Genomic DNA, 12,279 nt, shown 5'->3' with positions numbered 1-12,279 from the left:
AGCCCTGGCCACATGTGTAAAGTCACGAATTTGCAGACCCATCCTACCCAATGCTCCATGTACAGCCCTGTGGCTATTTCCCAGTACTAAACACGCACACTTCTGAGCACTTCAAAGCTTCAGTAGGTGTCAGGAGAGTTTGTGCAGCCTCTACTGATAAAGGAGCATGACTCACAAGAAGACAGCAGTCACTCAAATGCTATGTGGTTTTCAGCAGCACTAAAAACTGCTGGGAAGCAGGAGCACGCAAAGGACAGGCTCATAATCTTTGGGAATATGAAATCCAGCTGGTACTCAAGTCTGTCTCCATCCTAAAGAGAAATACAGTGGTACCTCTGGTTACGTACTTAATTCGTTCCGGAGGTCCGTTCTTAACCTGAAACTGTTCTTAAGCTGAAGCACCACTTTAGCTAATGGGGCCTCCTGCTGCCGCTGCACCGCCGCTGCACAATTTCTGTTCTCATCCTGAAGCAAAGTTCTTAACCCAATGTACTATTTCTGGGTTAGCGGAGTCTGTAACCTGAAGTGTATGTAACCTGAAGTGTATGTAAACCAAGGTACCACTGTACATAGGCCCTTTGGGAGATGGGAAGCAGAAAAAAGAAGCTAGGCAGTTACTATACAGTATTACCTCGGGTTACAGACACTTCAGGTTACAGACGCTTCAGGTTACAGACTCCGCTAACCCAGAAATAGTACCTCGGGTTAAGAACTTTGCTTCAGGATGTGGACAGAAATTGTGTGGCGGCAGCGGAAGGCCACATTGGCTAACGTGGTACCTCAAATTAAGAACAGTTTCAGGTTAAGAACGGACCTCCAGAACAAATTAAGTTTTTAACCCGAGGTACCACTCTATTAGCATAAAAAAGGTAAAGGAACCCTGATAGTTAAGTCCAGTTGCAGACGACTCTGGGGTTGTGGCGCTCATCTCGCTTTACAGGCCAAGGGAGCCGGCGTTTGTCCGCAGACAGTTTTTCCGGGCCATGTGGCCAGCATGACTAAGCCGCTTCTGGTGAACCAGAGCAGCAAATGGAAACGCCGTTTACCTTCCCACTAGAGCGGTACCTATTTATCTACTTGCACTTTTGGGTGTGCTCCTGCTTTCGAACTGCTAGGTTGGCAGGAGCAGGAACCGAGCAACAGGAGTTCATACCGTCGCGGGGATTCAAACCGCTGACCTTCTGATTGGCAAGCCCAAGAGCCTCAGTGGTTTAGACCACAGCGCTACCCATATCCCTACCATACAGTGGTATCTCGGATTACATACGCTTCAGGTTACAGACTCCGCTAACCCAGAAATAGTGCTTCAGGTTAAGAACTTTGCTTCAGGATGAGAATAGAAATCGTGCTCTGGCGGCGCGGCAGCAGCAGAAGGCCCCATTAGCTAAAGTGGTGCTTCAGGTTAAGTACGGACCTCCGGAACGGATTAAGTACTTAACCCGAGGTACCACTGTATTAGCATAGCTGGAGGTTACCGTAATTTTAGGTGGTGCGCTAGGTTTAAAAATAGTAATTAGAAGTCACGTTGGGTTGCTTTCTAGTTATAGAGCATGTTTCCTCCAGCGGCGTAGCGTGAGTTGTCAGCACTCGGGGCAACGCAAGTAATTTGCGCCCCCTAACCCAGGGCAAGGCAAGTAATTTGCGCCCCCCTAACCCCTAACCTGCGAGTTGCCGCTGGCGCTGCCGCCGAAACAACGCCGCTTGCCCGGAGGAGGAGGGGGGCAGAGAGGTGAGGAAAATGCAACGGCCCAGCAGCTGCAGCAGCACCGGCGGGACTGTGAGGAGGGGCTGCCTGGCGCGTCCTCCGCAGCGAGCGCTGAGAGCCGCTGCCTGCCGGGCGCCTTCAGCCTGGACGCGCGCACAGCTCGTCGGTTCCGCGAGACATGCGGCTCCGCTACAGCCTGCGCCCGAGGCTCTTCGGCGACTCCGGAGGCAGTGAGCGCCCCCCCTCAGATGTTGCGCCCGGTGCGGCCGGCCCCCCTGGCACCCCCCACGCTACGCCACTGGTTTCCTCAGAGAATAAATTCCTATCTTTGGGCAGTATGAGGCTGTTTATGCACTAAGCCTTTAAAGCACATTTGAAGTACATCCTTTCCCTCCAAAAATTCTGGCCACTGCAATTAACAAAGGGTTGCTTACTCTGTAAGATGTTAACTTCAGTGGCCAGAATTCTTTGAGGGACAGAATGGGTTTCAAATGTGCTTTAAAGGTATAGGGGGTGTACACAGTCTTAAGATTCTCTTTCTCCGGTTTAGGCTCCCATTGTTGAATGGCTAAATTCAGTATTCTCCAAGTCACATTAATTCAGCATCTGAATCAACCTCCAGCTTTGCCAAAATAAAAACCGCCTAGTTCCTCTTTAGTCCTGTTTTTCCTCACCCATCCCAACCTTGCTTTGCATCTAGGCTGATGAAGAGTTCTGGAGAAAGAGCAAGACTATTTTGTATATTCTAAAGGTATCAGGATCAGCCAAGCAACAGTTTGCTAGCATAAATATCACATTTTCCTCACATTCTTCTGCAGAAAATGGAGATAGAAAGTGATCAAAGGATTAAATGACTCATCTCTGGCCTTTCATAGGAATATTTTCTATCAGTAACCATGTCCAGAAAATCAATCAAGGATTTTCTCTTTATCCTATTACCTTGTAATTACGGTATTTTGCATTGAAGAAGTACAATGGTACCTCGGGTTACATACGCTTCAGGTTACAGACTCCGCTAACCCAGAAATAGCGCTTCAGGTTAAGAACTTTGCTTCAGGATGAGAACAGAAATCGGGCTCCGGCGGTGCGGCAGCAGCAGGAGGCCCCATTAGCGAAAGTGGTGCTTCAGGTTAAGAACAGTTTCAGGTTAAGAATGGACCTCCGGAACGAATTAAGTACTTAACCTGAGGTACCACTGCATCTGTACTGTGCAAAAGAGAGAGAGAGAGAGAGAGAGAGAGAGAAGAAAGGAAGATGAGGAGCAGAGTTTATCTGCATGTGGCAACGCAACCTTGGTGAAAGCCAGAGGCCCCAAGGATTGTGAAAATATATCCTAGGAATTAAGGAGTGCCTGGGAACACCCAGGGCACCAAACGTTCTAGATGCTTTACTCTTGCAAAGTGTGAAAGACAAACTCACTGCCCCCCCATTGCTGTTTATGAGTGGTCTCTGGGGTGTTGCACCACCCCTTCTCCCAACCTTTGACCCCGAACAAAAGCTGCAAGAGGCAACCCTGGGAACACCCAAAGCAGTGTTTGCGGGTCTTGCAAAAGACTGGCTGTCCACAAGACATAGGAAATAGTACTGCAGGTATGGTGGAGCAGGACGAGCCATCTGGTCAATAAGAACGCATCCAGAGATCACAGCCGCAAACGTCAGGGTGCCAAATATTCCCATACCTTAGCTTAGACCATGGGTAGGCAAGCTAAGGCCCGGGGGCCGGATGCGGCCCAATCGCCTTCTCAATCCGGCCCACGGAAGGTCCAGGAACCAGCATGTTTTTACATGAGTAGAATGTGTTCTTTTATTTAAAATGCATCTCTGGGTTATTTGTGGGCCATAGGAATTCATTCATTTTTTTTCTTTCAAAATATAGTCTGGCCCACCACATGGTCTGAGGGACAGTGGACTCCTGCAGAAAAGGTTTGCTGACTCCTGGCTTAGACAGTGGTACCTTGATTGTCAAACGGCTTAGTTGTTGAACAAATCGGCTCCCGAACGCCGCAAACCTGGAAGTGAGTGTTCCGGTTTGCGAACTTTTTTTGGAAGCCAAACATCTGATGCAGCTTCCGTGGCTTCTGATTGGCTGCAGGACACTCCTGCAGCCAATCAGAAGTCGCGCCTTGGTTTTCAAACTGTTTCAGGAATTGAACAAACTCCCAGAACGGATTAAGTTCGACAACCAAGGTGCCACTGTACTCATTGTGTCATCCTAAGCTGCTGTAGATAGACACTACCTCAGGTTACATACGCTTCAGGTTACAGACGCTTCAGGTTACAGACTCCACTATCCCAGAAATAGTACCTTGGGTTAAGAACTTTGCTTCAGGATGAGAACAGAAATTGTGCTCGGGCGGCGTGGCAGCAGCAGGAGGCCCCATTAGCCAAAGTGGTGCTTCAGGTTAAGAACAGTTTCAGGTTAAGTACGGACCTCCGGAACGAATTAAGTTCTTAACCTGCGGTACCACTGTATTATTTTTCAAGCTATTTTCCAAGAAGGAAGGAAAATATTATAAACCAGCTACCAAAAATTAAATAAATGTATTCCAGTTGTTACTTCACAGCTCTTAACAAGTTAAAATGTAGATGTTACCAGCTGTTGGGTTTTTGTTTGTTTTAAACCTTTTGTGTACCATACACACACACACACACACACACACACACACACACACACACACACATATACATACACATAAAACCAGCCATCCTCCTTGACTGCCTTCTCTGTATTTCTTCCCCGAATTCTTCTTCTGCTGCTTCAAATATGTCTTCTTTTAAAAGTCCTTTCTCCGCATGGGAAAAATGCTAATTAAAACCAAGCATCAATTTCAATCCAATATTTGTTGAGGGATGATACTCCCGAAACTACCAAGATTGTCTCGGGGTACTTAGCCAAGATCTTTAAAGCTAAATCTAAAGTTGCCTAATTTATTCAATGGTGGCTATCTAGTCTTTTATATATTGTATGTGTTTGGATTATCAATGTATTTGGATGACTTTGTATGATTTTATGATTTTACTGTTTTAACTTACGCCGATAAAGGCTAGTTACAAGTTACAAGTTTTAGCTGCTCGTATTATTAGTCCCATGATTTTTTTATTTAGTCAAATTCATATACTGCCCTTCATCTGAAGATAATTCTGGGCTGCATCAATAGGAGTATAGCATCTAGATCAAGGGAAGTAATAGTGCCACTGTATTCTGCTCTGGTCAGACCTCACCTGGAGTACTGTGTCCAGTTCTGGGCACCACAGTTCAAGAAGGACACTGACAAACTGGAACGTGTCCAGAGGAGGGCAACCAAAATGGTCAAAGGCCTGGAAACGATGCCTTATGAGGAACGGCTAAGGGAGCTGGGCATGTTTAGCCTGGAGAAGAGGAGGTTAAGGGGTGATATGATAGCCATGTTCAAATATATAAAAGGATGTCACATAGAGGAGGGAGAAAGGTTGTTTTCTGCTGCTCCAGAGAAGCGGACACGGAGCAATGGATCCAAACTACAGGAAAGAAGATTCCACCTAAACATTAGGAAGAACTTCCTGACAGTAAGAGCTGTTGGACAGTGGAATTTGCTGCCAAGGAGTGTGGTGGAGTCTCCTACTTTGGAGGTCTTTAAGCAGAGGCTTGACAACCATATGTCAGGAGTGCTCTGATGGTGTTTCCTGCTTGGCAGGGGGTTGGACTCGATGGCCCTTGTGGTCTCTTCCAACTCTATGATTCTATGATTCTAAGGCACCAGGCGAGTCTCTCTGGGGAGAGCATTTCACAAATGGGGAGCCACCACAGAAAAGGCCTGTTCTTGTGTTGCCATCCTCTCATGAAGAAGGGTATAAGATGATGGTTGCAGGGTCCAGGTTGGTTTACTGACTCAGCCACAAATTCCCTTTCAGGGTTAAAGATTCATGGAGTTAAATACAGGCTATTGTCAGGTCTGGCGTGAATGTTAGCTGAGAGGAAACCATTTAATATGAGAACCACGTGGCTTCAATAATTGATAATTAAATGCTTTTGGAGTTTGCCAACAGCTCTGGTTGTAATTATTATAAAAAGGCTATATTCATCCATCGGAGGAGGAAGGGGAGTCAGTTGTTGACTTTGTAAATCAAGAAAGCCAAAAAGACCCAAGTCTGGAAGGAGAGGTAATGAAAAGACCAATCAGATTGGTCCTCTTTGTATTTTATTGGGTGGGTGTGTTTTCTCTCCTCTCTCTCTCTCTCTTTTAGTTTCAAATGTTTACATTTGTTAAAATCCCAAATGAAATGCATATTGGACTATTATCTAGAATGATAGGTAAGTTAACCAATTCCTGAGATTTTGTGGCAGAGTAAACTCCACTTATCTGAAACCCTGCCCATAGCTGTCAACTTTTCCCTTTTCTTGCGAGGAATCCTATTCAGAATAAGGGGATTTACCTTAAAAAATGGAAAAAGTTGACAGCTATGACCCTGCCTGCTGGATTTTCAATGTACAGATGAACCACTTAATGGTGCAGGCATTTTTTTTTTGACTAAAAGTGGGAAAGGTATTTACAAGAATAACTGTGTAGAAAATATTCTCAAAGCTACATCCACAAGTTGAAAAACAGGAACGTTTATCTTTGGCTCTTTGAAAGCAAAAAAGAAAGCAGGGAACAATTGCTGCAGTTAAGATGGCTATGCTTTGTTAATTTATTTTCTCAAATGCTACCACCGAGGAGAATGGTTTCAGAACATGGCAGAAACTAATATCCCAATTCATATGAGCAATTAGTTGCTGATGAACACCAAACACGCCTGACTGTTCCTCACCTAAAGAAAGGATTTGTCATCCAAGCTGAGTATGAAAAACAAAAGTCACCTGAGACGTAAAGTATAAAAAAAAACTACTGTGGACTTTCCCCGACACCTACCCTAGACATTCCATCTCCAACCACTCAACCCTCAATCTCCCCCTTCCTCAGTCCTCACCGACCCATAAATCATGTATGTTGATACTGCAAAAAGTCCCTGGATTTAGCCCAACCACTGATTTGACACAGTGAAGTTTCATATTTGCAGTTGAAGTGCTCGGAGTATATTTGCAGCGATCGTTAATTGTCTTGAACTAAGCTCAGGTTTTAGCTCCTTTTATTTAACCAGCTTCCTTTTCCCCATCAGAAACTGGCTGCTGTATGCAGTTTCTAGGATGAGCCTAGCTCAGTAAACCCCTCTTATAGCACACCCACTTGCTCAAAGAATTCTGGGCACTGTAGGGTGTTAAAGGTTGCTGAGAAAGCTATTTCCGACCTTGGGAGGAGAGGGGGTTGCGGGTTACCCCCTCCCACACACGCGGGGGCTGGCCTTTTGCCCCCGCGAGATCCAGGGAATCCCAGGGCGTGCCTGCGTCCCTGCCCGCCAATCGGCGGGCTGGGGAGGTGTGGCCTAGCATACTTAAGGCCAGGGACGCCCGGGGACCGCCCTCTTTCCCCTTGCCAGCTGAGCGGTTTTCCCATCCCACCCACCCTTAGGCTTAGCTAGCTATGACCTTGCTATGGACTCCGGTTGGTCGCCGCAAGGGGCCTGGTAGGAATTTTTCCAATTTGGCGCACTGTCAGCCTTTTGGTTTTTTCGCCTACCTCGTAGCAAACGTCACAACGTCCGCGGTATTGGCGGTTAGGCATTGGCAGGGGTTCATTGTTATGCAAATGAATGGGGGGGGGAAGGAAGCGCCATCACCTTCCCCCAATGAAAGGGGTAGTCCAGTAGAGGACTCCAGGGGGCGTTGCCTTGTCCGAAACCTAGGGAGGTAAGGGCCTCCGGCACGCCCCCGAGCGGTGACACCCGTGGGATCCTAGTTGGTGTACTTCAACAGGACTTCCACGGCTTGTGGATAACCCTTCCCGGTCTCCATGCCGGGTAGTCGATAGGAGCCAATGCCTAAGGCCAATACCTTTCAATTCTGTAATCAATAAAGTTGTGGCCTTTTTATGCCCATTAACCTTATATAATGTGTCCAGTGTCTTCATTTCACATGGGGGAGGGGGCTTGCCACGCAATTGCGGCTGTGAGGGGCATTGTAACTACAGTGCCCACAATCCGTTGATGGGAAAAGCCGGCTTCAGAAAGACTTTAAAGCAGGGCTCAGCAAACTTTTTCAGCAGGGGGCTGGTCTACGACCCCTCAGACCTTGTGGGGGGCTGGACTGTATTTGGGGGAGACAAAATGAACGAATTCCTATGCCCCACAAATAATCCAGAGATGCATTTTAAATAAAAGGACACATTCTACTCATGTAAAAACACACTGATTCCTGGACCGTCTGTGGGCCAGATTTAGAAGGCGATTGGGCCAGATCCAGCCCCCGGGCCTTAGTTTGCCTACCCATGCTTTAAATCATAGTGCTTGCACATTCACAGACCATCGGAAGCAAGGAAGTGAATCTGCAAGCTAGAGTTTTGCATGTTGTTGGCCGCAATCATCAGATGTCACCTTGATGCCAAATTTCCCAGTCTCGAGGGAGCATTACATTAAAATTGTATATCAAAATTGTACCTTCAGATAAATACATGTAGAATTCCAAGCATGCATGCATACCAATATGGCCATCCATGTGAAGTGTGTGTTTCTGTGTAAAAGAACAAAAGAAACATCTTGTATTTCATCGTAAAAATCCAGATAGCCTGGTTTATTATTTCTTCTTGTGAATGTAACCGCCCATGCCAGTCTTGGTTTGGTTTGGTTTAGTTCTTACATGTTTCTTTCATGAAATTCTATTTTGCTATTTGGTTTATATGGGTAGAATTCAATAAAAAATACTTAAGGAAGGAAGGAAGATAAACTAAGCATTAACCACTGCACGATATCTGTCTTAACACTCTGCAAAAGAGCTTTAAAAAGCGGAAATAAGAACATTGTTTGTTTTCCTTGTCATAATTCTGTTTCAGTCTGTTTATTTGACATCCAACCCATCCCTCTATTTATATAAACGAGAACAGTTGCTGAATGCCATTGTTCTTGCTTAATCATCATTGGGCAGTATTTGATTTCAGTGTTTACAAAGAAATAATCCTGCCTCCTGAGCTCCTATTATGTGTCATAAGAATGACAATCTAGAATCTTGGTTTTGGCAAGAGGTGAACTTGTTTCCCAGCTTATAAACACACCACGGACAAGAGCAACAGCTATCCTGTGACTTTTCTGCCCTCTTTCTGCCCCTGTGCTTGTTCTCTCCAGAACTGTTAAGAATCGACATCTCCAGTAGCCTGGAGGAACGTTGTTTGTTCTACCGCAGATCACTGAACAGAAATGGTTTCCCACAGAGAGTGAGTCAAAGCAGCCAAAATGTCGGCGGCATTCCTACTATTGTTTCAAGTGATGTGTTCTTTTGATATGATCGTTTTACGGCATTAGATATTTCTATTTTAATCGGGTCATTTTGTTTCGCATTTCAATTATGGACGTTTATATTTAAACTTGGTGAAACTAACTTTTATGCTTTGCAAACCGCTTATGAGCATTAAGGAATACATAAATTAATACATTACGATGAGGGGGGGGGACAGCAAAGTATTTGTTCGTGCATTTGGGATACTATCCGTTTCTCTCTGGTCGGGGACAGAGGGTGGCACTAGGGAGGGAAATGTTGTCGCGCCACTCCTTGGTGTGTGGATTGCCACAGGGTGCGATACTCTTCCCGATGCTTTTCAACATTTTTATGCTCCCCCTCGCCCAGCTTGTCTGGAGTTTTGGGCTGGGTTGCTATCAGTATGCTGATGACACCCAACACTATCTGTTGATGGATGGCCATCCTGACTCGGCCCCAGACACACTGACCAGATGGGAGCCGGTTGAAGTTAAATCCTTCGAAGACAGAGGTCCTTTGGCTGGGTCGGGACGATATGAGGTTGGGGGGGGCAACTCCCATCTCTTGCGGGGGCGCAATTAGTGCCAGCACTGTCCATTAAGTGATTGGGTGTAATCTTCAACACCTCCCTTTCCATGGAGGCACAGATTGCAGCTATAACCAAGGCAGCATTTTTTCATCTCCGCCAAGCTAAGCAGTTGGCTCCTTACCTCTCTCGCCCTGACCCAGCCACTGTGATCCACGCAACGGTCACCTCCAGACTGGTTTATTGTAACTCACTCTAGTGGGGCTGCCCTTGAGACTGACCCAGCAACTCCAGTGGGTGCAGAATGCCGCAGCGAGACTCCTTACGGGGTCCTTGCTGTGAGATCACATTCACCCAGTGCTATACCAGCTGCACTGGCTCCCGGTGGAGTACAGGATCAGGTTTAAGGTGCTGGTTTTAACCTTTAAAGCCCTATACAGCCTAGGACCCTCATATCTACAGGACTGCCTCTCCTGGTATGTCCCACGGAGGACCTTACGGTCTTCAAACAAAAACATCTTGGAGGTCCCAGGCCACAGAGAAGTTAGGCTGGCCTCAACCAGAGCCAGGGCTTTTTCAGCTGCGGCTCCGATCTAGCGGAATGCTCTGCCACAAGAGACTAGGGCCCTGTGGGACTTGACATCTTTCCGCAGGGCCTGCAAAACAGAGCTGTTCCACCAGGCCTTTAGCCAAGGCACAGTCTGACCCCCTCCTTTGGTAATCTTCACAGAACTATAGCCCAATGGTTGCCATTAATTTGATTTGAACTGATTTTATAATGAATTGATTTTAGAATGCTGTATTATTTTACTGTTGTTAGCCGCTCTGAGCCCATCTTCGGCTGGGGAGGGCGGGATATAAATAAATTATTATTATTATTATTATTATTATTATTATTATTATTAAGAACAGAAGAGTAAGAGGCAGATAGATACCTTTGATGGTTGACTCTCAGAACAACATCCTGCAAAAATATCTTGGCTAGTCCTGCATAACTTATGTAAACTGAACTGTTCATGACAACACTGAAGGGATGTAGCCAGTTCACAGCGAAAGATGAACAACTCAGATATAACTGACTACTGTTTGGTTGATTGATAGCTCTTTAGCCAGGTTATTGCAAAACCTGTCCTTGTGAACTTCCCCGTTCAGAAGCTTTTTGGCATTATTTCAACAACCCCCGGAAGCTGACTCAAAAAGCTGTTGTTGTTTCAGGTAGGCCTACCAGTTTGAGCCCTATCCCACAGCCTTGTGCTAATCTCACACATCTGAAAGGCGGGTGATGAAAGCCTGTTGGTCTTTTGCCCTGGGCAAGGTTGTCTAGGGCTGGGGGTAGCTAACGTGGTTCCATATTGATGTTGTTGAACTCAGTTCCCACCAGGCCCAGCCACCGTGGCCCGTGGTCAGCAATGATGGACGCTGTACCCAGAGACATTTGGAAGGGTCTACATTGGCAATGCCTGTTGTCTTTGTCCATGGAGTTTTCTTGGCAGGGATACTGGAGTGGCTTGCCGGTTCCTGCTCCAGGTGGATCACATTTGGTCAAAACTCTCCACTATGACCTGTCCATCTTGGGTGGCCCTGCACGGCATAGCTCATAGCTTCTCTGAGTTATTCAAGCCCCTTCGCCACGGCAAGGCAGTGAAGCTCAACATCAAAAAACCTAAGATCATGGCCACTGGGTCCATCACCTCCTGGCAAATAGAAGGGGAAGAAATGGAGGCAGTGAGAGATTTTACTTTCTTGAGCTCCATGATCACTGCAGATGGTGACAGCAGTCACGAAATTAAAAGACGCCTTTTCACAGAATAAGGATCTTCCCAAGGGCACAGACGGTCAGAGAGCAGGTTCTTACAGAAGCAGGCTGAGCTCACCAGATGCAATGAGGAACTGAGAATGAGCTCTAGGAAAGCCAGCCAAGCTGACTCAGCAAAGAGGCTACCTAACAGCCACAATGGCAGAGGCAGTCGGGGGACCAGGAGATTGAAATGACTAAGCCCTGGTGTGTGTGGAAGGCATGGATGTTGCGAAGGTTGTGCAGATACCCTGTGAAAATTGAGTGAAGGAAACATCGCTCTTCCCTAGCAAATGCTTAGTTTGTGGAAGCAAGCTTGGATGCACTGGAGTTCGACCCACATTATGTACAGAAGCTCCTTTTTTGTACTTCATGCCGGCCACGCCTGCTCAACCCAGGATCTCCTTGGCTTGGATGGAGATTCTTCTCTTCTTCTCATTCTCTTTTTTTTTAATTATAATTTTTATTAATTTTCAAACATAATAATTGTCATACATTCCACAAAATTTCATCTCTTATGCAATCTTTTTGGACTTCCATCAGCACCTCTGGTGATCTGCCATTTTTATAATTTATTCTGCATTTCTTAAATTCATATTGCTTTAATTATCATAACGAACCTCACCTTTTTCATTCAAAAAAGGCAATAGTTCCGATTATTTCCCTTACAAAACTTCCTGCAAACCTACAAATGTAATCTGGTCATCACAACTACTTTTCAAATGGTCCATAAATTTACGCCAATCTTCTGTGAACCTCTGGTCCCGCCGGTTTCGAATTCTTCACGTTAGTTTGTCTAGTTCTGCACAGTCCATCAGTTTCATCCTTCTTTCGTCGGTAGTTCTTCTTGCTTCCATCTTTGTGCCAATAATATTCTTGCTGCCGTCATTGCATAGAGAAACAGCTTACAATCACTTCTATTTATATCATCC

The sequence above is a fragment of the Podarcis liolepis genome, assembly GCF_965112155.1.
Source record: "Podarcis liolepis genome assembly, chromosome: 13".
Taxonomy (NCBI): Eukaryota; Metazoa; Chordata; class Lepidosauria; order Squamata; family Lacertidae; genus Podarcis; species Podarcis liolepis.
Note: the sequence above shows the minus strand (reverse complement) of the source record.